A 25,375-nucleotide genomic window follows, 5' to 3' on the forward strand; every position below is an offset into this window, starting at 1 on the left:
GTTTTGACTGGATAACTACTCAGACCAACCACAACAAAAGCTGAACCCAGATGGCATCTGAGTAACTACGACACATGATCAGTTGAGGGTCATATGATATTACCAAGTAAAAAAAGTTTTTAAAAATCAAGTAAACTGTAAAGGGTCAAAAGTTTAAGACATGTACTGAGCTGGAGATACTAAACATGCTGATTTTTCTTCAATTTCTTTCACAAATACTGTTTGTGCAACAACATATTCTGTTTTTTGGAGACAATGCCAGGCCGTTAATGCTAGTCATTACCATACTCTGGTCTTGCCCTGTTTTGATCACTTATTGGAAGAAAATACATCAAACATTAGAAGTATTTTCAACCACAATCTCTCATAGATTTGATGTTATGTATCAGTGCAATATCTCACAAGTGATAAACTCTGGCGATAGAGCACTTCTGGCAATTCTAATGGCTTTTTTGCATAAAAGTCTCGTAAATGACTAAAGCCCGAGGCTTCGTTGATTGATGACTGGATGGAGATAGTTCATCAAATATATATTGTAGAGAAATTTACATATTCTCTCAGAGTACAAGGTACATTTTCAAATCAGGTCAAGATGGACTGAGGACATTACACCCCAAAGACAAAAGACATAAAACACAATCATGTAACTTATGCATATTGTCATTCCTCCAAGTTCTATGTGTATAGTTCTGATGTGCCAACTGAGAAGAAGCTTTTTTGTTTTTGTTTTGGTACATCCTGGTTCTTATTTTTCTTTCTGTGGTAACAGCAACCAGCAGAGACTCCAGGAAGTCCCTGCTCCCAACAAGAAATAGTCTGGCACATAACCCCCTGTAAAAAAGTGAATTGTTGCTTTTACACTTAAGTTTTTGTATGGGTTAAGCAAACAGCTTTTAAAGGTGTTGTTGGGGGGAAACAACTAGCCCAATAATAACAACAAAATTTGCGTGTTTTCAGTTTTTATCCTAATCTTAGCAACAGCTGCTGACTGTAGCTTAATATTTCCCTCTAGCTTCTTATTATGGTATCAATATTCTCATCTAACTCCCTGCCAGAAAGCAAAAATGTGTATTTACTAAAATGCCACATGATTTTTTCCCCCATTAATTTACTCAAAATGTTCCTTAAATGTATGCCAGTGTTGTAAGAGGAAATTACTACAGATGCCATGTGACAATAGAGATGGCTTTCTTCTAACACTGGAATGTAACAGAAACTGTACTGGGATGCTTGATTTTTTTTAATATATACATACATACACACACACACACACACACACACACACACACACACATATATATATATATATATATATATATAAGAAATATACAGGATATTTGTCATTCTTTTTCTGTTAACCCTATGGTTGCCAGTAAAAAATATGACTGAAAAAAAGAAATTCAGTTTATGCATTGAATGTGAATGGCATCAGAAATAAAATCCATGCCTAAAGAAGCCTCCCTGCGGTAAATAAATTCTCATTTTAATACATATTTTTCTTGCAGCATATTTCACAAATCTTCCAAATATCTTCTCCATGACATTTACTCACACTGAAAAGCGTGTGCCATGAATATACAGTATATAGCTAAATGTCAGATGCTGTTATTTTACCATCTTCCTGAAGGTGAAATAAGCAGGGTCACCGAGCATCTCAAAGCAATCACAAAGTAAGTGAACATTGAAAGCCAAAGAAAAAAAGATTTTTTGGGCCAACAAAATAAAAGAAGCAGCCACAGGTGTTCTCATTTTAAAATCAATAACCAAGCAGGAAAAAAATGAGGCACGGATGAGAAATTGATGTGGAAAAGTGCGTTCCCTTTTCATCGTAGATCACTGGTTTGCTTTTCATGCATATCTGAAAGGGCTCCTTTGAAGTAATCACATTGCAAGTAAATTCTATTTGCCCTGCTTTGATTGGTTTGAGGTTATTGGCAGATTTATAAGGATATGATGAGCAAAAATAAAATGATTGGCAGGAGAAGAGGGAGGCCAGTAGGCATGTGCGTATTGTGTCACATCAGTGAACTTGCTGCAGCCTGTAAGGCCTGTCTGCTCTGAATGAGAGGAGTGTGTTCACAGCTGACACACACAACAGGGGTGCCTGCAGTCCACTGGCTTTGCACGGGAGTTGTGCGATTGGCTGTATTTTGAAATGAGTTCAGAAGGCAACAGCTACAGGTGTTTCTATGTTAATATTATCTCTTCTAACACAAAAATATCATATATGTTGCACATTTTGCCAAGTTTATTCACAGTTGGGAAGCACATGAGGAAATATCCAGGTGGTTGTGCAGATATGTCATAAACAATGGGACTTCCAGCTACCTTACTAAGTGGTAAGATGGCACAAGCTGAGCCTGATTACACTACACTGAGATATTAAAATGCTGCACACATTAACAGAGATTAATAATTGATACAGTTATGGTCTTGACATTTGAGAGCCTAGAGTAGGCAGTCAGTATATAAAATGGTCTGAAAGGGTATTCCCTGTCATATCAGATCTTCCACAAATATACCCTCTGGAAAAATAAAATAAATGTGCTAATTTGCCACCCAGGATGATAGTATGTGTGTGGCTACAACCACTTTTACCCTGCCAGCAACAACATTGTGCAACTCTTACTGTATGTGCTGCTAGCTGTGCTGCCAGTGATGTTGCATTAAACTTTTCAACTGCGCCCCCCGAGAAAATATTAAAACTTAATATGGTGACAGTCCTACAGCTAAAATACAGCAGCTTTCAGCCTGAGCTCATCTCTGCCATTGCTGCTCAGGGCAGCACTATTTCTTCCTCTCATGTTGGACTGAAGGCAGAATGGATGCTACAGCGACTCACTATCGCCCCTGAGATACAAAGTGGTATTACAAGACAGGACCGGCCGGGGCTAGCTGGTTATAGCATGCTCAATTAGTAGATATCTCTGCAACATGATATATAGACGTCTTTGACATAACGTCAAAACTGTTAGTTCTTCACATTCTGTTGATAATTTTAGTTAAATTTTTTCATGTTTTAAACTAAAATTCTGGCCAAATCTTACACACTGTGCCTTTGTGTATTTCCACTTTAATAAAACTGCAAATGTAGTGACTGATGTTAACCTGCTAGTGGGCCCCTAGGCAATAATAAATCCCACTTGCTATGCACTGCGAACAGTATTCCTGTCCTGAAATACTATCTGATCCCAGGTTTGCTGTGTATTAATTTGAGCACAAATTAATATGGCTAAATGTTTGGGGCCCCTGGAGTTCTGGGTTGGCACTTTGCCTGGTTCGTAATCCAGACTTGATTGACTGCTGATGGGCAATGACACCTGATGACTGAGCTGCAGACAACTTTCTATGCAAAGAGATAAATCCACTGTGGCACATTTCTCTGGAAAAAATAAATAAGTTGACTTTCTTTCACTGTTCTTTTGATCTGCTTGCTGTGTGAATGCAAAGTAAAAGCTAAGGAGCTAAGGCCCTGGTTAACCTGCACTTTTCAATGGGGAGTATTAATACAGAAATTGAATTTCTTCTCTTGAATGGACCAATGCCAAGTAACGTAAAACAATACAAACAGTGGGGAGTGAATGTAAGAATGTGTACATTGAAGGAGACAGGCAGTTCCATTTTTGCTTTACAGAATGGAGCAGTCATTCAGTTTTCACTTGGCAAGTTGTGACAGCTGTTGTATTCATTGTGGTAACAAGCTGTTACAATGTCTGTTGGGTTTCCCTCTGAATCCTGATGTAGTCTCTGTCATCTTCTCCATCTGAGGATTCATTCAGCCAAAATGTTTATAACACTTTTTTCACACCCGCTGGCAGGGCTATCTTTCAGTTGGTTATGCCGGAGGTCTTCCAAGTGAGTCCATAAGCATACTTCTCATCACTGTGTTTACTTTGCTTCTGACACATATGGGGAATGCAACATTCCCTGTGCTCTTGTCTCTCCATCACATGCTGGATAAATTATTCACAAGTGATCACATTCCAGTAGTATAATTATCACTGTCCAACACCAACACCTCAGCAGTTTCTTAGCAACTGCTATCGGCACATTTTCTGCTTCTACAACAGCAGTCTTTTCTCTAGTTGAAACAGACTTATTGCATATGGAATTTATGAAATTATTCCACAGGGATTGTCCTACACCCAGATGCACACATTGTACCTCGTGATCAAAGATATTTTACTGTTCATCCTTAGCTAATGGCATAAACATTTCTGCTCTCAGTCTCTCTTTCTCTGGTAACTAATGAGAATACATCCCTGGAAACACTAGCTCTTGATGGGGGAGTTACAGACAACAGCTACATTCACACTAGTTGGGGAGATGAAAAACCTCTGGACTGCAGTCGTCCATTATTCATCCACCCTTTAGTACTGGCCTGAGTTGTGTGTGGATGGCAGACCGCCGCCCAAGACAACAGGCTGAGGGAGTCAGCCTTGGTCCTAGCCAATGAGCTGGTGGCTCAGGTGGCTTTGTGGATGGCCGCCAAAACCAACAGGAGGGAGGTTCAGAGAATGGAACAGGGAAGTTGTTGAGGTTTTGTTTTGGAAGGTTTCAGATCAGTGAATTGCCACTTGGAGATGTTCACTCACAGGCATTTTGGTAGTACAAGGAATTAGAATCAGGACCAAACAGGAACTAAAATATATTTTTTTGTGTTTTAATTTCTACTTAATCTCAAGAACAGAAAAGATTGTAAACTGCTAAAAAAAAACCAACATAAGCTTCATAAGAGAGGTAAATTTTGCACGCAATGAGACAACAAGGTATTGTATGACTACGATGTTGATTCAGTGTTGGAAAGGAGTTGTTCAATGGTGGGAAAAGACTGAAAACACCAGAAAAGCAAGACAGCAGTCTGCTAAGTAGCACTGATCTCCTAAGTATTTTTTGTGGTTATTTTTCTGCATGATACGTAACTGCATGGAAACATTTAGAGCGAGACCAGCATATTGGACGGGCCAACAGATCAGCCAATATTAACTTATTGCAGATATATCAGTTTTAGCATATACGTATATCAGCCAGTATGAAACACACTGTACACTTACTTAGCAATACCTAACGATGTGTGGTGCACCAGGCGGTCACTGCTGTGACTCTCCGGCACCCTCTAGGCGATCTTCATACTTGGCATCAGCGCCAGTCTCTGGCACAGGATTATGGGGCTGTAGGGGATTCTCCAGTGTGTGATCATATTTGTAATCCGGGTTATCCCATAGCGTATCCAGTTTATTTTTGAAGGAGCTGATGGAAGTAGCTGTGACCACTTCCTTGGGTAGATTGTTCCAAGTTCTTGCTGCCCTGTTTCCAGATCTCCATTCGCTTACCCTGGGCTCTATGAAAGGCCAGTGTTGGTAGTTTCAGGGCCCTGAGTCTGGATGGATAGTCCAGATGACCAAGATTATCCAAGAGTTCAGTAGCGCTCATTTGTACCTTCTCGATGCTGTTAACTAGGGTTTTTGTACTGTGGGGACCAGACAGCTTTCATGTACTCCAGGTGCTTCCTAACTAGAGCAGGGTAGAGTTTCTTGAACAGGGATACATTGAGAAATGAGAAAACTCTTCAGATCAATTCCATCGATTTAGCCTTTTTATCTTGCTATAGATATGTTCATAGAATTTCAGTCTCTCGTTGATCATCACCCCCAGATCCCTTTCACAGCTGACATGTTACAGTAGCTGCATGCAGAGAGTGTACTCATGGGTGTGGGTGATGATGAAGTATGCCCCCAGCGTGAGTACTTTACATTTGCTCGGGTGGAACCTTAAAAGCCACAGTTGCATCTGGTCAAGGCTCTGTTGCAGGATCATGGCATCCTCTTTAGTTGCTACCTCACGCAGAGCTTTTGTGTCATCAGCGAAGAGGTTAACAGCGTTATCACATCTGGGAAATCGTTTATGAAGATGACGAACAGAAGCAGGCCCAAGACACTTCCCTGGGGTATGCCAGAGAGTGCATCCACGATGGAGGAGAACTTGCTGTTCGCACACACTTTCTGTGTTCTGCCCTTGAGGAGGATGGCAATCCAGCTAAACAGCTGGCCCTTAATACCATAGGCTTCAAGCTTAGCAATAAGCTGACAGTGTGGTACTGTGTCAAATGATCACATCGACAACACCTTTTCTCACTATGACGTCAGCACATCTGTTGAGATAATGCAGGAGTTGCAGTGCTGTTTGTCTGTGTGGAAAGATGTGATTGGAGTAGGACCGTCTGGTTCTCAGGTCAATACTCCAATAAAGTGCTGTTGGAGCATCTCCGCCTTCTCCTTGTTGCTGTACTTGAATGATTTGGGTTGGTCAGGGTTAGATAGCAAAGACGATACTTCCCTTTTAGTATTCAGCTTACGTTCTGAATGGCGCCAAAAAGCCTTGGGTTCCATTTTTGCTCTTTGCTTATGTTCTCTTCATGTTTTCATTTTGCTTTTCTAAGTGCATTCTTGCATTTGTTCCTCAGTTTGACATATTCTAGTCGGCAGTTTTCACCACCGGGTCTGTATCTATTGACCATCCATTTCCTATGAGCCTTGTCTTTGTCCTTGTTCAGTAGTCTGAGGTCCTTAGGGAGAGGGAAATCCTTGTCTTGCCATGATGGAATACCTCCAGTGGTTATTGTTGGAATTAATTTGTCTCAAAGTGACAGGAGCTCTATCTTGATTGTGTTCCACAATTCATTCATGCTCACGTCTGCTGCGTGAGTCTACAGGTTCTTCAGCCACTTAGCCAAAGCCAACACCTCTCTCATCAAATCATAATTGGCGGCATTGTATTTAGATAAAGTCTTCAGTTGGCTGTGATCTAGGCAGCAGTGATAATTGAAGCTCAGGAGGAGATAATCACTGGTGCTGTGCAGTGCCAGGTACTGTACGTTGGCTATCAGGCCTTCCTCATTACTAAAGATTAAAGATTGGTCATTATTCTTTAAAAAAACAAATGTATAATTATATAAGTTGTTTGTTTATGAAAAAAGTAATAGCAGCCAATATATTGTTTTTGGATTTTTGTAACTCTTAAACATTGTTAGTTGTATTAGCTGCAAAAATCCAATATCTGCCGGGCTCTAGAAACAATTAGCAAATAAACTTGAAATAAATTTAAGTGTCATCTTTGTTTCTCTTGCTCTTCCACTCTTTTCGTGTTTCTTTTGTTTTTAGAGTAGTTGGAATGTCAGTTACAAACTTTTGTTCAAAACAAACAAAGTTCCCATCATAAGGCATAATACTGATAATCAGTTTTGGCAGTATTGAGACTTGTGTTTTATCAGTGAACAAATGCCAGCCTTATTTATCGGAAAATACTACATCAGACTGAGAAACTTTTTGTTTGGAAGAAGCAGTACAGAAACCAAAACTAGACAAATACAGGCAAAAATACACAATGTCTCTTGTAAAAGTTCCTGATGTCAAAAAGGCTCCCGAGTCTCCTGCTGAGTTTAGGCGATCACACATTACAACACATTCAGGCGATCACTTTGGATCCCCTACAGGGAGCCAGTGAAGGGGCGGTGATCTGTTCTAAAACTGTTAGCAATCTGTCTCTAGAGGAGGCCATTTATCGCACCCAATGGCTTTAACACGGTTGTCACAGCATGGACCTGTATTTGATTGAAATCCAGATTGTGTGGAAGCAACTTTCTTCACTTCCTCACAGTCTATCTATAATCAAATGCCTAGTTGCTATTTGGAGGAAGCGGTCAAACAGGAGCTGACGACTCAATTCTCACAACAGCCAATCTCCTGCTTTTGCTTCTCTTTCACATCGGATATTAAAGCTGAAGCTGAAGGTCTGCACAGTCCTCTGTTTTCTTATCAGCTTGCTATAGGAACTGGGTTTTTTTCTTTGCTCAGTCTTATATTGACATTTAAAGCATTCCTTCACTAAGATACACATTAGTGTGATACGAAACAGTTCATATCCTTCTGGTTTAATTGCTTTTCACAATCTGATGCAAAGCTGTATGGGATGTTGACTGATTTCCTGTTAAGCTCTTCCAGTCCTGATTAAACAAAAGAATGACAGATTCTGAGCACAACAGGCTACAAATGCTATTGAACTGCATTTATCTGATGCTGATTTGACATAAAAATTTACATTTCAGGTTGGTGCACATTACCTACAATTGCTGTTGTCAAACAAGGTAAGTACCATGTATTCAAATTCAGTATTTAAATTCCTTACAAAACAGTGTGTCATATAATAATTCTATACTTGGCAGATTATTTAACAGTACAGTAAAGTGAAATTAGATAGGCGTATGTGTCAAATACCTGTGACAGCAGAATTAATTACTATGCCCTTTAGATTGCTCCCTTAAGCACAGCTGACAGATGTCCAATGCATCTGCAGTGTTCTTCTGTTGCTGGTCTAAGGGGGTTGGAGCTAAAAAGCATTGCTCAAGGGCACATTAGCTATGACTGAAGAGGTGAAGGAGAGTATTATTCACTCTTCAACAAATCTGGGCATCAAAAGCTTATCACATTTCACAACTCCACTTCTTTGACATTTAGGCTGCTGCTGGTTTTTTGAGTGCTTGCTTTTTATTCAGTCCTTCACAGCAGAGAGGGGAAAGTCACAGATGACAAAAGCCCCAGGCCAGATCAAAACCAAGGACACGGTCATATGAAGTGCACCTTTCACCAACTTTCTCACCAGAACACAATGGCACCATGAATAAACCTGAATACTAATCAGCTTAGTGTCCAAAAAGAAAGTTCAATTAGAAAATGTGAATTGAGTTCATCTTTGTCCACTGGTGCTGGAATAGGGGGGACAACGAGACTTTTTGTCTCCCCACTTTCAGGTTTTATGGTAATAAAGTGGTAACGTCTAAGCCAGGTATTACGGTCATAGCGATAATGTCTAAGCCTAACATGTTGGACCTTTAAATCCAATCATAATCATGTGTTAGATTTCAAGTTGGCACATTTTAGGATGCTAATTTGTGAATGATTGAGGCTTCTTCTTTAGCACAATGCAAACTCTCACTCAGTAAATGGGATTCTCCAGAGAAGCTTCTTCAGTGTTTCAGACTACCTCAACTAATATATATATATCTATATATATATATATATAGATATATATATATATATATATTTTTTTTTTTTTCCAAATTCACTAAATGTTGGTGACATTAACATGTGTCAGTTAATGTCTGACACATGTTAATCTGTCAAGTAATTAAAAGTTGGCTTTCTGTTATTTGTTTTTCATGTTTTCAATACTGAAATAGCAATTTAATATTTTTGGAGTGATTTTAAAGCAGATTCACTGAAATACATCAGTAATATACAACACAAACAGAAGTATAGCCAGATGGTGTTCCTGCTTCACAATTTGTGATTCTTACTATTCATACTATTACCAACTGCACTGGTTTCATTTGATCCATAGGTTTTACTCATCACTAGCAATTGTTACATAAGCTTTCAGATGGGTTTGTTATGCTCCACACATTCTGGTTAACTTTAAAATGCTGTATTCTAATTCCTAAACAATTGTGCATGACGGTGTTTACTTAAGTAGTTAGTAGTATAGTATTTTCTCAAATCTTAATCAAGGGGTTTGACTTTTCAATGTTATACAAGATTATGGCAATTTTTGAAGGCCATTTGACATTTGTGGGGCAAATATCTTATTGGCAATCCCTGATCATATTTGTAGCTGTCAAAATTAAAATGTTCATGTCCAGAAATGTCCTAGGCAGCTGTGTGTGTCTTAAAATTATGGATTTTTGCTTCCAAGATTATGTTTTCCCTCTGTGTTTAGTAGGTGGAATGAGAACCTGTCTGACAGGAGATTTGCCATGGATGCTGACCATGTACTGACGCTCCATCACTCCTAAGTCTCTGTTTGGGTGTTTGTGACCTACCAGACCTGGACAAAGACCTGGATCAGCCTGCTCTTTGGGAAATAATAACCACTGTCACAGGAACAGGTTGAAGGTTAGGACAGAAATCCAATAATAAACCTTGCTAAGTACTTGTTCCAGCATGCAGCTGGTTGCTGCATTGACATTCCTCATATGTCAATAGATCCACTTTTTGATACAGCTAGACTAAAGGGGGTTGACACTAGAGCTTTGTACAGCAAATGTCAAAACCGAGTGCTTTCATTGGCTGGCCTTCATCCCCACAGTTCAAGTTGACACCAACAATGATTCTTTCTTTTAAATGGAAGATGACATGCTGAGTCAGTCAGTGGAATTAAATGGCAAAGCTGTTGGAGACTGCGAATTTCTATGGAGTGTTGTTTTCAACTAATTTTATGCAAGTAAAATCCAGTTCCCATTTACAGGCGGAGCTGGTTCCTGACATGTTCCAATTGAGTTCAAGTCAAGTTGTCAGTCAAACACACTTGGTACTTGCAGCGGGATGCCTTTCAGATTGCATCTCTCTGGCCAATAGCATTTCAGCAGTGTATGAGACCAGTATGTGTACTTGTGTTGCTGAGGGTTTTATCTGCTGTTAGTTTAAATTTAGTCAGTAACTGCAATAAGACATAAATAAACGTAAGAATTACTTTTTCTTTAGTTTTGCCCATTCTCTGTTTTGGTCTCTCTCAGAGATCTTGCGCCTGAACCAAAACATATCCACAAACAAACCACATCTGATAATGTGCTACTCCGTGACATTAATTAATTTTCCAGTGTATGCACTTTTCTAGCATAAAAGGTGTAAATCACAAAAGCCTAATGGAGGATTCATAGTAGTGCGTTAATGGGTTATGGGATAGTCTCAGAGCCCACGGGTGTAGCCACAAAGACTGTAGCTGATGAATAATTCCTCAAATATGTAACAACATGTCAGGGACATGAGGCTAAGAAGATACCATGCGGAGACCATAAGAATTGAGATTGGCCATCTTTGGCTGCTTGTATTTTCTCTTACAAGTTTCCAATGCTGGTTAAGACAGTTGATAGTAGAGAAACATTAAGAAAGATGAAGAAATGGACAATAATCATCTCCTTTTCAGTAACACACATATAGAAAAGCCATTTGCACTGCAAACCTTCTGCTCACTGCAATCACAGCTCTCTGTAACACAGCAAATGAACGAATATAAACATGGCAATTGCACAGCAGTAGTCTCCTATTCTGTAATGAGACAAGACAAACCTTCTCATCATCGCTTTATATCAAAGTGAATGAAATATTGTAAACACAATTACTGTGTGGACTATAATTTAAGCATGATATGGCCTGATTATGCACAATACATCCATCTGGTGTTGTAGCAGTGCTATCAGTGGATGAAATCTGACACTGCACTATAAATCAGTCAGGTGTTACCCCCTTGCGACATACACTGTATCAATCCAGCTTAAAGGACCAGTGTGTGGGATTTAGTGACATCTAGCGGTGAGGTTGCAGATCGCAACCAACTGAATACCCCTCTCCCTTCCCTTCCAAGTGTGTAGGAGAACCTACAGCTGCGAAACTATCAGAAACATGAAAGGCCCTCTCTAGAGGCAGTGTTTGGTTTGTCCCTTTTGGGCTACCATAGGCGCATGGCGGTGCAACATGGCATCCTCTGTGGAAGAGGACCCGCTCCCTATGTAGATATAAAGGGCTCATTCTAAGGTAACAAAAACACAACAATTCTTATTTGCAGGTGATTAAACACAAATTAAAACATACTTATGAATATTATATTCAATTTCTGCCAAGTCCATTCTGCTAGATGCCACTAAATTCTACACACTGCACCTTTAAGTGGCTTGCAGAAGTCATAGTGTGTATGACAAGTTGGCTGAGTTTGAAAGATGTATCTTCAACATGACAACAAAAACTGTTCCTCTGTGTAGCCTCAGTAAAATGCCTCTTTCCTTGTTTACCCCCTATGATCCATGTGAATAAATACTACGGCAGCCTGAAGACCTGCTCGACCCAGAGGAGGTCCATTTAGCTGCCAATAAAGGAGCATATGTGATTATATCCTCTAAATTTGATTACGGAAGGAGAGATGAATTGCACTTCCGATGGCTCTAATTATGTTTCATGGGGGTAACCACCACAACATCGGTGGGAATGTACTTGCCTTGCTATATTAAACATTCTGCTTCAATATGAATTATGCATACCATATAAATGTTAAAGTGGATTAAGTGCCACGATTAACACAAATTCAATTAAGTGAAAAATGCTGTGTATAGTGGAACACTTGTCATCGTAATCTCAGACTTACAAAGTGACAACCGAATACTGCCTACATCATTACTAAATATTGTATTTTGTTGTTTGAGCCTCCTGCTGGAGGTGAAAGCATCCTGAATGCAAAGTACACCATGAAATGCTTTCCTATTTTGATATTTTTCCTAATAAAAGCTTAGTTTACTTGACCCTTTTCCAGAGGTTAAGATTAGGAAGATTTTATTTCAGTGACAAATAAATGATGGTGAATGTGGAAAATTGCAAGATCAGTAGTGCTAAAGTAACATTTTTCTGGTGTTTTTTAATACTTTTGGAAGGTTTTTGAGTAGTTTTACTCTTAGTTTTGTTTGAGTTTAGTTTTAAGGTAAATTTTTAAAAGGTATTAGTTGTACAATTAACACAACTAATAGGAGGAGCTCAGCCACTTTGGACACTGAACAAAATATCCCTAAATATCCATTAAAAGTAACTGAAACAAGCATTTCACATAATTAAACAGTCATGCCAATTTCTCAAACTGTAACTACTAATCCAGCTGTATTAAGTAGCAGCTAAATAGTACAGAAGATCTCATCATAAAATTGATCAAAATCTCAACAGAAAATAAATAATTAAACATATGTCCTTCATACATAATGACTTTAATTATTTGCGCTTTCATAAATGGTATACATATTTTGTTGTGTTTGGTCTCTCTAAAGTAAATCATAAAAATGGCAACGAGTAGGTCTAATGAGAAACCCCTTGCTTGCTACAGCATGTTCAAGCCTATTTCTCTTGAAAGAAAACAAGCACATCCTTGGCCAAGGCACCAACAGTCTGTTAACAGCTTACCCCGCAGTGTAAAACGCTCTCTGTGGGCACGGCGGTGGCAGGAATAGCAACGTACTGTTTGGCAAGGACATTAAGTCTCTTGAAACAGCTTTCTTTGTTTTGTCACCAATAAAGTGCATTTTTAGTTGAGAGGAATGGCTCATTTAAGTAAACTTTCTGCCATCTTTAGCTCTTCGTCTGTAGCACAGAAGAACTTCATTTTATTATTGCAGCCTTCATTTAAATCAGGCAGCCTCATTAAAATCGGGCAGAAAAAGTTATGAGACACATGACAAAACACGGCCAGTCATACACAAACACATACAAAGAGCATCCGAAACAGACATCTCTTAAAAGCTCCTTCTTTTTAAGCTGTTTACATAATCATAACATAAACATAGGTAAACATGTTTATACAGCTGATTATTCCAACAATACACATATTGGGTGTAAAAATTCAAAATTAGCTTATTTAGCTCTGGCCCCTCCCTAATCGTGACGTATTAGGCAAGACTCAGGTTGGCATGTTAACCTATTTTGTAATTCATCCAGATCCAGCAGCGCTTGAGAACTGCTTTGGTGACTTCTAACACTTAAACCAGAAGCTGTATCAAGGATTACTCATCCTCTGACTTGTGAAAAAATTTGTCCCAATTCGGAACTTTTTCACCAACAATGCTTTTGAAGTTCAGCAGGGTAGGGACCTCGCACTTCAATTTGTTCAACACCCCAAAGCTATGGTGTTAGATTAGCGAAAGCAACACCAGAACCCATTTTTAGCTGGCTATAACAAGTGGCGAGACGAGAACAGATGAGACATAGCATGAGGGGCATGACACAGCGGAGCCAGAAGTAGTGCCTTAATAAAAACTCCCACCTGATGTCCCACCCTCAAAATCCTGTACCTTGTTAAAATTTCCCGGCTGAGCCATGAGAAAAGTAGCTAATGTCTCACTTCATACTTTGGTATCACTCAATTATTGCAGAGATTCTCAGCAGTACACTGACAGAATACCATCTAGGACTGACTACTTGCTGTACAATAGGCCAGCAGATTCTGAACATAATTCATGTCTCACAGGGTGACCATTTTGTAGTGGAGCTTCTTTAACAGGCCCTTTTATAGAAGTTCAAATTTAACATCCATCACATGCACAGGCTGTATGCTCAAAATATGTTTAATAAAGATATAATGAGACTTTACTTTGTCTGAATGAGTGAACTCACTGCACTTCCTTTTCATTTGTCAGGCTGGTTATATTCAAAACATCACCACTCTCTGCGATAAAAAAAACAGCATAAATCATTCTAATTGAGCATTCTCTAAAGCATTTTAACTGGAACACCTCCTCTCAGAAGATTTACCTTGTTAGAGTGAAGTAACAATGGTCTGCCAATTCAAATTCAATAAATACCCCCCTATTTAACTATGCTGCATTCATTTCTAGAGCACAGTTTTCTAATGAGCAACAATACACACAATTTGAAGATGAAATCACATAATAACATTGGACCCATAACTATCCTGCAAGGTAACACAGACAACAACCAAATAATTGCCCTTGTGGAAGTCTCTTGTCCTTGATAGGAATCAAGTATCCTAGCACAATTATTTCAAATTATACTAAACAATAAAACAGTCGAATTGTCTTGATAAGATCGTATTCTTTGTCTTTATCAATTCAAGTGCCCATTTAGGTAGAGATGTTGCTCATTTTCCCTGACTAATTGCGTTCACCAGGCTTGGACCTGCTATGCCGTTATAATAGGATTTTTTCTTCTTTTTTTAAAACATTTTCTAAGGGATTATAGGGCCAGTGGGTATAACTCATAGCCTTCAGTACATGCACTTCCTAAAGTCAGTTTCATTTAAGAAGGTCAGAATACTTTGGAGGGCCTGGGGCCCTGGGAATCCATGCTTTCATACTGTCTACACATTAGGGATTTCATTTCATCCCCTAATGAAAGTGGTTTTACAAAATGGCTCTGGAATATCTCAAAGTGTTGGGTCTCTAATTTCTTCAAAAAACTGTGGTATTACATGAAGATATACAACATGCATGTCAGACTTTATGATTCACTCACTGGTTGAAGTCTCAGCAGGTTTTCAGGATTACATGAGATTGCACCACTTGTAGAGAATGTAGGAAGGTCAACCTTTGGACACACTGTAATTTCCAATCAAATCAAAGTTCTTTGTGAAGTTTACTTATGATTAAAGTGACTATACAGACACACTTGCGAAAACTACACACTATTCAAGTTTGGCCTGAGAGCAGGCAATAATCTTGTCAAAAAAATCCAATTAAAAGCACCTGGCTCCTGAGGAAACAGGGGAGACCGGTACTTTTTAAAAAGCTATTTCTGGGAGCCGCAGGCTACTGGGGGCCTCCAGGTTCTGCTTCTAATAGTCTGAAGGAGATGGGGTTTCTATTCTAACAACCAATAGACTGACATAAATAGGGGGACATGCACACACACCAATAAACACAGACTTCAAACCTATCAACCACTCTAACATCCAACAAAATGTATACTCTATTCACTTTATTGGTATTCTCATCATTTTTCCTTTCAAACGTCCCAGTTACATCACCATCACACTTGTGAGAATCCATTCTCAGCCCTCTGAACTAATTAGAAGGATTAGCCCAGTAGAAAACTTAGAAAAATTGGAAAGCACTGCATCTGAGGATTGGACCACAAAAAGTGTCTGAAATGTAAAGTACGTACCATGGTCCATAATTTCACAACATTAAATGTACTGTACTTTCTGTGATTCTTGGAGGGAAATCACACAATCTCATTTATTACTGCAAGAGGTAATTTTGGTGTTTGTGAAGCAGGAAAAAATCTAAACTGCCAACAGAAAGTAAGAAAGTAAAAAATTAAAATAAACTGTAACTGTCCCTGTTGCTTTTGTGTAGTTGTGTGTTGTGTGCAGAATAAAATCGCTACCTCTTTGACCAGGGTGCATGAATGTTGTGACTGTGAATTAAGGTCCTTCATGAGCAGTTCATGTTACGGACATTTGAACATTTTAGTGCAACATTAGTCTTTGGCCAAAGTAAAAAAAAAAGCCTGAAAATAACTGTTTTTCCATTTTCAGGAAAATTATTAGGCTAACGGCTTAAGTCGTCACAAGTGATTACGACAAGAAACAACAGGAACAAAATAAAATTGCCGCTCCTGATCTAGCTGTAGTGCTGCTGACAATGAAAGCACAGACTTCATCCTCAGTGACAGAATAAAACATTTCTTACTTTTCAAGGATATTCCTCAGTTGGATGTTACCTATTTAGCTCTGATTTTATGGTAGAATGAAAAGTAACTGAACTGTTTTAAAAGAAAAGAGAACTTATTTTACACATCAAACACTGCTTACAGGTCTTTGGGTGTACTACTGTATATGTATAAAGAAAAGAGTTCCACAAAGTCTGCTACATCAGTTGGAGCTGGAGACTGAAGTTTCAAAATGAAAAAAATCTGGGGATGTGAAGCTGGAGAAGTGAGTCAACCAGATTTTCCAGTAAATTACTGGCTACATGTGGCACCTCAGTCAGACAGATGTCCGCACTAAATATAACTTCCACAATGAGGGGGATGTGAATTTAAGTGGTGGTCACTTTTCAGAATATTAAACATAACATGGAAACTTTCAGCAGTTTCATCTGTACATACAGTATCTGCCAAGCACGAATAAAAATAATACAGTAATCGTTACAGTTTATGGCTCTTTTGTTCCTAAAAGTGATGGACTACCCTTTAACATCCCCTACCAATCAAAAGAAGGGGAAACAGAGCATGGGAAGATGAATAAAGTGCAGAGGAGACCAATCACCTCTGCCTGAAGGGTTTTCAAAGTAATTGAAGCTGAAATACAATCACGATGTGTCAGGGTGTCACAGGAGGCAGCTAATTGGGGGCAACCCCTTGTACGCCACGCAGTGATTAAGAGGGAGATGGCATTAGGGGATTGGAACAAGTTTAATTGGGTGTGTTGAATGATAACTTTTGAGGTTTTCTGTTCATTTGTGTGATCTCTACATTTCTAGTTATCTACAAAGAATAATGGACTAATTCTTCTGATCAGCTCAGAGGAAAGAGGAAGAGTATTCACATAAAGGTGATGCAACAAGGATGTACATAATTGGCCCATAAATCAAAGCATCTCTTTTAGATTTGCACCTGCTTTTTTAATGGAAAAGGCTGTGATGTATCGCTCTTTGAAGAGAAGCCTGGTTTTCCATTTGGAGCATGGAGTTGTAACTGGATTTGTGACAAATAGGATCAAAATAAAAGACCTACTGCAAAGCATGTTGCAAATTAGTTTGCTGAATAAAAGATCTAAGGAAAATTATTAAAGGTGGTTTTTGTTTGCGCTGATCTTGAAAAACATCTTCATTTGTAAATGGAGTTCATGCTAATTACAGTTTTCAAATTAAATTAGTTGGAGAAAAAGCGTGAAAGCAGGGCAGTTATTGCATAGTAATGTGCAAGAGCAGTCTGCTTAGCTTTTTCAGCTCTACCAGTTAACATTATGTTATCAACCATACATTTTACCCCAGTGTATAGCATTTGATATGCCTGCCTGAATTTATTTTACAAATTGTACTGAGTGTGAGGGGAATTACTTAGTATGACGTGACAGTGTCTTCCTCAACAACTGTCAAACCTGGAAAGTAAATCCAATTCAAAGGAAAGGGAATATTCTCACACATTTCCTAAAAGAACCGAGACACACGGACAGAGAGAGAGAGAGAGAGAGAGAGAGAGAGAGAGAGAGAGAGAGAGAGAGACGATACGCTGGTTTCCATAGCAATTGTCGGCACTGTCACATGGTTACCTAGGAACTAGTCCTGTGATGCTGTGCAATTTATTTGTTTATGTTTGGCAAGTCTCCAGCTGTCGCTTACACAGAACAAAGCACATCTTGCCATTTAATTTCTGAGAGATATATAACTTGTCGCTGATATTTGAAAGGTCAGAGATGGTGAGATGTCAAGTGTGCTGTGAAGGGCACACTTGTGCATATCTCACATAATTTATCCATGAGTACCATAATTACATCTTAACACGCAGAAAACAATGGGTCATATGCAGGTCAAGAGGACTGCACATAGGCAACATCTACCCTGAAAGTAGAGTGCAGACTGATCCATGGTCAGTGGATGTGTATGATAGATAGTAAAAGCAAGTGCGTGATGCGTCATGAATGAAGATGAAATGCTAAAACTGTCTTGGATAATTTATGTTAGTATGACTCACTCTTCAAAGCCTTCAATTCACCTTTGAAAGACAACCAAATGCTCCATTTGTCTGAGAGCATGATTCATTTATTTCCATAATTCCATTACCAGGGTGGGAGAGTCATACATTTCAAGCAGCTGGGCCACAATAATCAGATTACAAAATATTTGAACCTCTGATTAATAATAGATACTGAACTAAAACCTGAGTAATGACATTTTTGATACTCAAAATACAAGATTGGTCAGAAACATGTCCAAATACTTAGCTGCGAGATTGTAGATGATAACATACATGTAGACAAATTTAATTAAAATCTACAATAATATTACATGGCCACAGATCATTATATTACAATACAATATTAGAAAGTAATTCACTAACTTTGAAAAATAATAATTTCCTCAACAACTTCTCCCAACCTTAGCCCTAGTTTTCTACAGCTCAATATTTTATAATATAGGCTATATCATTTTGTGAACAATAATGAAGTACAGTTTTAAAGGTAAGATTGAAAAAAATGCCAGTCCCATCACAGTGGCAAGTATGGACAATGTAAGAAGGTGAGAAAATTAAGTGTGTTTACATGACATCAAGGGTGCAAGAGAGTGTTAACAGTGTGACGAGAGGCTTTGAGCTCATCTGCCTAATGAGAAGACTGACTTGATTAAACCCTCTTCTGTCACTGCATAAAACCTACCGTTCTCCTAATCAGAGATCACTGCAATTACGGATCTCTACAGAGTGGTAAAACATGGCTGCACAAGTGTTTGTTTCACTTTAGATGAAGACGCTCAATCACAGGAGACTATTAAGCACAGCTTTCATGGTGCAAGTAAAAAAAAATAAATAAATAAAAAAAAAAGAGGTCCAACTTCCAAATTCCAACTCCAATTAGTGTAGTATCTATAAAATCATGTCTAAAATTGTTTATTTCTTACATAGACAGCAAAAATGACTGATATATAAAGATTTAGCAGAGTAACAACTGTATGTTCCTCTACTTTACAGGCTTCCCTTTCCGTCACAAGCACTACACCATCTCCTGTGACAGAGTGCCCTCTACTGGTCTGGCAAGTACATTGCACCACGACCAGAAAACTATATGTGAGATGTACATTTATGTATGTAAATTTATATAAATATGCTACTTTATGATGTATATTTTGGAAGTACTGCATCTGAGGATAGGACTACTCTATAATGTTTATCTAGAAACATAATCTGTGGGGTTCATAGAGAAACTATGACACTAAGAAATGATGTAAGAGTGAGGACAACAAACTGGAAAATGCTGGAACTTTCCGCTCAGCATGAGGAATTGATCTCTATTTTCCTATAGTATCCCCCATTATTGTTGCATTAGCCTGCAGATATTAGAAGAGCTCTAAAAATCAGTTACTGTTGTACCTTTTTAATAGGGGAAAATAATTGTAAATAGACTGCAGACACTACTTAAAATGTGCACAATAAGAAAATGTTCAGCCCACGGAGGCTTAAGGAATTACCAATCAAGCATGGAGAATTATCACTAATTTACAAAAAGAATATAGGGCAGTCCACAGACTTTCTATTAAATTAAAATTTTCATTAAAAGCAGCATCTTTTAATCTGTCATTCTCAACTGTTTAATGGTGCCAGGGCTCTCTTTGGTGAATATTTCAATGTTTTTGACTGTTGGTTGACTAAAACAAGAAATGTGAATGTTAACATGGGCTGTTTGAAATTATAACAGGCATTTTTGACTATTTTCTGACATTAGTCAATCAATAAAATACTCAGTAATAACAAATAATAATACTGATAATAAATCAGTAATGACAAGAATTATTACTTGCAGCCCTAAATAGTGCTTCATATTTCAGTAGACCAAGCATTTATTATGTATAGATAATGTGCCAAAATAAGCAGATGTGAAACAGTAAGACACACCATTCATGCATATTTGCTGAACATACATCTATAATACCATATGTTTCTTTTTAACAGTATGTGAGTCTCCTGAGAGACTGTCAAAAATTGCCGTCGCCGACTATATTTCAAGTCGTCTAGGCGGGGTATTGGGTAAAGTTTTCAACTAGCAATAATCGCGCCTCGGATAAACCTCATAGGCTACGATACTGCCACTGCGCAAAGCTAACGAGATAACAGAAACAACAGGGAGGTCTCTCCGGTCCCCACACGTCTTTGTTAGGGTTTCAACCACCAATGTGTTTTTAACCCAAACGAGTTCATAATGTATCCTTAAACAATATATATTAGTATAAAACATGCAATCACCAGAAATAAGCCACTGAAACGTTATAAATACATCATAAATGCGAAGAGTAGATAGGGAGAAGACAGACAGGGCAGATACTAGAAAACAAAAGTGCCCTAAACTTTCGTCCTTTAACTGCGCGACCGTTCAAATATAATATCATTAGATGTAAACTTGTGGCCGAATTGTGTATAACGTTATTGACAGCGAGGATTAACTCATAAACAAACAATATAACCTAAAAACTCACCGATAAAGTAATACACTACCATTGGAAGAAGTTATAAACGGAAATGACGTAGCCTCCGGTACGTCTCTGTTAAATGCTCCCTAAACTCTGGAAGCCTTATAAACCACCAGTACGTTTTGTCATTATTGTAATTTTAACCTGATATCAGTCAGATCTTAAACAGTGGGGAGAAAGATGTGGAGACAATTAATGACACCGGAATTAAACGTATGATCACGTGTTAAACGACTGAAATGCCCTAAATAAAACAAGCATGTGTCAGTCATCACAATGAGATCCACACCGGTGAACTACTTGTGTTCAGTGAATTCACTACAATCACTACGAGCCAAATAGGATGATATAAACCTTAGAGTCCCGTTCATAACGTATATTTCATAACATGGCGCTTATTTTTTAAGACTTCATCGGGCTCTACAATAGCCACATAACACCACACATGTGATTTATCAGTATAGCGTGTATTCATTTTCACCAGTACATCAGTCTCTTTAGAGACCGTCAAAAATTGCCATTGCCGACTATATTTCAAGTCGTCATAGCGGGGTATTGGGTAAAGTTTTCAACTAGCAATAATCGCACCTCGGATAAACCTCATAGGTTACGATACTGCCACTGCGCAAAGCTAACGTAACTACATCACAGAGAGGATGTCTTTACGATCGGCACTCCCCCCTGTTAGGGTTTTAAAATGCATATCTAGGTCCTGACTAATAGACATCCGTGAGGCTATACTGTCTAATTATTATTGTCTGTTTAAGAAATGTTAGTTAACGCGTACATAGATCTAGGTTGAACCTGTTATCATCATGCTTTAGTTTCTACAGATTAAGAAATGCTGTATAAAGGTCTGGTCAGAAGTTAATCACATGTGGGAGTGTCCTGTGACAGTAGTTGGGGCTTTGGGACTCATTACCTTACTGTTTGGGACTGGAGATACTTTCCACTGAAGGCTCACAAAGTGCTAATCATCACATTAACGTTATTATGAGGCTGGACAGGCATTTATTTAATGTAGGATGCGACCCACTGTAGCTTGTGTATATTTAATGAAACTCTAAGGTCTCAGAGGCTTCCTATGTGAAACTACATAACTTTAATACAGATATTTAAGCATTATGCAGAAATAAATTTCGAGTCACAGTCTACAATCTGTATTTACTTTATTTTATTCACTTATATTATTGTATTGTTGTAAAAAAAAAATTTTTCCCTCGATTTTATTTGTTTTTATCTAGTTTTTATTTCACTCTATTTTATTATTATTGTTTTAAACTCTTTTATTATATATATATTTTATATTTTCATATTTTATTTCTCGTGCATTAGTTTCAAATTGTTTTACTGTTTACTGTCTACATTTGTTTATCATTTTATTGCCTGTGAATTGCACTAACCCGTATAAAGTTTCTATAATTATAACACCTCAGTGATTGATTGATGGATACAGCCGTGTCGACTTTACACATAAAATAAGACACCCCATCAACTACTATTTTCTACAGATGTAATAGCACAATCTACATACTTCGAAATATATGATTATGGTCACTTGTAAAGGTTTGTTTTAAACAAAGAAATCAGTCTCCTTAGAGACCGTCAAAAATTGCCATTGCCGACTATATTTCAAGTCGTCAAGGCGGGGTATTGGGTAAAGTTTTCAACTAGCAATAATCGCGCCTCGGATAAACCTCATAGGCTACGATACTGCCACTGCGCAAAGCTAACGAGAAAATGACACGGACAGAGGAGTCACTCCGACACATACGATGTTTAGTTATGGTGTTCTCGCTACATTTCAAAGCAATCACACAGTCCTTCGGGTGCAAACAAAATTATATGGTTTTCTATCGCTGTTGGGGGTTTTAGTTCGCTAGTTATAAGTTTAAATCTGTATAAAACTATCGCCTTACCGCAATGCAACATGGGATTGAAGTGTCCCATACGCCCATTGTGACGTCATCGTACACATTAGCTTCACTTTAAAAAGCATACCGACCTTTCGTGTTGTTCGTGTTGTATGTATAAAAAGAAAAGGTTGTACGCAAAATATGCATTACAGACAACTAACAACCAAATATTAAGTTACATGTAAGATAACTTATGATGATAAGAGGCGGAAGTCTACGGTGGCCCGTTGAATGTAATTCGAAACGCAAATTCCTCTTAAGGAGAGCTGGTATGAGCTGATATATATACACACACACCCTTAAAAATACCGATTGTTTAAATTCCCTAACAAAAGCCAACGACAACCCTCTTGGTACACATTAATTTAACACAAATTCAGACCATTTCCTTCGAGCAACAAAGTTACAAACGACCTAAAAAGACTCATTTCCTGCTCCATGTCGTCATGGCAACCCGTCCCCTGACAAGGCTAGTCTGCTGAACCACCACCAGATGTCACTGTAGACAAGCTAAACTTACTCTAATTTCCTCTGAAGGCCGTTTGGTTTGACAAAATATGTAGTTAAAACTTTATTCCAGATTAAAAACATTAAAACCATAGCTTTATTGTGTTCTCAGGTTCAGCAGAACGCTAAGCTGCTTCTTACATAGCTGTTGACCGTTAACCGTTGGGTTAATTAACGTTAATGGCGCTTGGCTGAAACGATAAATCACCGTTGAAAGTCATTTAAAGTATCATAAAAAGCATGACTCAACCAAACTACGCTTTATTTGCACGTATCCGACTATATCACAATGATATACTGTGCAATATTAACTGCCCCTTCTCAACAGACGTTAAAAAAACGAGTTACAAGCTTTTCTCACCTGCTCGCTCTCCTCGAAAAATCTGTTGAAGAACTTTTAGGAGAAAAACTTGAGCTTTGTGTCATGTCCAAACACAGCTGTACAGTTAATCCAATGATGATAAGTGAATAAATTGTAATAAGTGACTTCCATCTGGTCAGTAGGCTAAAATACCTGTTAAAAGGATGCTCTCTCTCCCTCTCCGGTGATGCTGCCCTTTAGTTGTGTAACAGGAATGAAAAATGGCCGGCCCGGAAATTGATTAAACGCCTCGTCGTTTACCTAGTTCTACTTTTGCCATGTGTAATGGATTGACTTTCAAAATATTGCTTTAAACAAATTCCATATTTGCAGAAGCCCATTCATTGTAAGAACTGGGCCTGAGACGAATATACTGTCAACTATGGAGGCATATAACTTTGAATATTTAATATACCTGAAAAGTAAAAAGAGCTAAACTGCACTGTTGTTGGCAATGTTTAATGGGTTTTGCCAATTCTTGAGCTTTTCACCTGTTTAAATTAGTCTTATTTCTTTTTTTCCCCCTTTTAAACCCTCTCATTTCGGTATATAATTTATATTATATAAAAACATTACAGGGTGTTTCAAGATCATTAAAATAAATAAATCCTACACATGCAAAAAGTCAGAAAAGGTGCATTTACAGCATCAAATGTTTTCAGCAGGAATGCAAAGGTGTGCACAGACTTAATGCAGAAATATAGCCTGGTAGACAGCAAATTCTCTTTCACATTTGATCAGTTTGGATCTTGTGATTTAATATAACATTTTAAAGGACATTTTAAGTCTATGGGTTGGAGAGGGACATAACAGTATCAGTATTTTTTTAAATTTGATTTTTATTTATTTTCACATATGCAAAAGACACAAATTGATATACACAAACAACAGAAAAATGTGATGGAGACGTACAACAACAACAACAAAAAAACCCTCAAAGGAGCTTGAACAGGCCCTCTCTAAGATATACCTTACTCAATTAGAAAAGAAGGAGAAAAAACATGAAAAGGACAGGAAAGAGAGAGAAAACAAAATATACTAAGATTGCACACAATAGCAGACATCCATACATACAAGTACACAAGGTAATTAAAATAAAATTAAAACAAATTACTAGTGGGCATTTTACAAAGAATCTATAAGGATAACATTGCGGAGAGAGAAACAAACCTTTATAGTAACATTAATAGTAACCGGTATTCCATTCATTAATGTAAATGATGAATGGAATGCAAAAATGCTAACCCAGATTCATCAGTTGTTAAATCCACTAGGAGCCAGCCACCAGCAGTATGGATGCTAAGATGTGGGATTTTCAATACTGCACATGTATTTTGATCATGTCATAAGCCCTTACTAATCGTATGCACTTCCCTCACTGTGTGTTTGCGGTGTAATACACACTGTAATTTCACTGTGTGGATATTAGAGGCCTTTTCACTTGTTGTGAAGCTTCAGTGGGATAATGCAGGTGCTTTTGGGTGCTCCGCAGATAAGCATTGGCGTGCCAGGTGTTAAAGCTGCCTGGGCTGACACATTAGACGGGGATTTGCTCCTGCCAGAATGTCAGGCCAATGAGGCTCATAGAGGTAGGCTTGGATCACTGTCAGGGACAGGTAAGTACGCAGATAAGGGGATTACACCATGTTTGCGCCAAGTAATCTCAAATGAATCCTGCCAGCTTCTGTTTCATCCTCACCTGGAAAGCCCAAATTTTTCTTTTCTCAACCCAAGAAATACATTACATGAGCTGAGTTCAATTCACGAGATGATCCTTTTAACCTGGCTTAAAAAGCATTCGAGGACACAGAAGGTTATGGTCATTTAACAACCGTGACATTAATAATCTCCTTTAATTCTCTGAGGCAC

At 38.2% G+C, this 25,375-nt stretch overlaps 1 protein-coding gene and 3 non-coding genes across 9 annotated transcripts in view; all 4 read right to left on the reverse strand.

Annotated features, from left to right (window-relative positions):
* The window catches only part of shisal1b (shisa like 1b), a 107,792-nt gene extending 83,973 nt beyond the window's left edge, over positions 1-23,819 (reverse strand). For 2 of the 6 annotated variants that reach the window (XM_042411849.1, XM_042411845.1), the window contains exon 1: positions 23,507-23,819. The gene's annotated coding sequence lies outside the window, so the exon portion shown is untranslated. The remainder of the gene's footprint in view (positions 1-23,506) is intronic. The other 4 variants (XM_042411846.1, XM_042411850.1, XM_042411851.1 and 1 more) reach the window with 4 other exon arrangements.
* On the reverse strand, positions 20,216-20,356 carry LOC121898144. The gene has a single exon (XR_006096365.1). It is a non-coding gene; the product is annotated as a U4 spliceosomal RNA (small nuclear RNA).
* On the reverse strand, positions 21,215-21,355 carry LOC121898146. Its single transcript, XR_006096367.1, has one exon. It is a non-coding gene; the product is annotated as a U4 spliceosomal RNA (small nuclear RNA).
* On the reverse strand, positions 22,313-22,453 carry LOC121898133. Its single transcript, XR_006096354.1, has one exon. It is a non-coding gene; the product is annotated as a U4 spliceosomal RNA (small nuclear RNA).
* Positions 23,820-25,375: the final 1,556 nt, after the last annotated feature.

The sequence above is a fragment of the Thunnus maccoyii genome, chromosome 5 (genome assembly GCF_910596095.1).
Source record: "Thunnus maccoyii chromosome 5, fThuMac1.1, whole genome shotgun sequence".
Classification (NCBI taxonomy): Eukaryota; Metazoa; Chordata; class Actinopteri; order Scombriformes; family Scombridae; genus Thunnus; species Thunnus maccoyii.